Source organism: Rhincodon typus, chromosome 28, assembly GCF_021869965.1.
Source record: "Rhincodon typus isolate 14 chromosome 28, sRhiTyp1.1, whole genome shotgun sequence".
NCBI classification, from domain to species: Eukaryota; Metazoa; Chordata; class Chondrichthyes; order Orectolobiformes; family Rhincodontidae; genus Rhincodon; species Rhincodon typus.
In genome coordinates, this window is record NC_063359.1 from 39,301,190 (window position 1) to 39,301,992 (window position 803).

Below are 803 nucleotides of genomic sequence, written 5' to 3' on the forward strand. Positions count from 1 at the left end.
AGTTACGGGGAAAATGCAGGAAAGTGGATGTGAGGAATGTCAGATTAGCCATGATCCGATTGAATGGTGGAGCAGCTTGAGGGGACAAATGGCCTGCTCCTTTTCCTATTTCTTATAGTCTAACATATTGCATCTCCATTGACCTAACCTTTAAACTATCACAGAAAGTCATACAGAATTATACAGTATAGAAGAAGGCCATTCAAATCATTGTGTCAGTGCTGGCTCCTAAAAGAACTAACCAGCTAACCCCATTCTGCAGCCATATCTCTGTAGCCCTCTAAATTCATCATTTTCAAATATAAATCTACTTCTCTTTTGAAACCTCCTATGAAATCTGCCTCCACCACTCTGTCAGGCAGTGCATTCCAAATCCTAACAACTCTCTGAGTAAAGAGATTTCTCCCCACTCCTAGATCTCTTGCTGACAGTCTTGAAATTGTGACCCCTAGTTACTGACATACTAACTAGTAGGAATAGAGTATCCTTCTTTACCCTATCAAAATTGTTCACAATTTTGAATACCCAAATATAGTCACACTAAATCTCTCTGCTCCAAGGAGAATAGAACCCATGTCGAAAATCGTGAACCTAACCCTCCCTCTACTGACCCCTTCTCCCGCTTCCAACACACCCCCTCCTCCTGGACACCACCCCAAGGCCTCCTACCCTCCTTCGACCTCTTCATCTCCAACTGCCGTCGAGACATCAATCGCCTCAACCTCTCCACCCCTCTCACCCACTCCAACCTCTCCCCTGCAGAACGTGCAGCCCTCCGCTCCAATCCCAACTTCACCATAAAA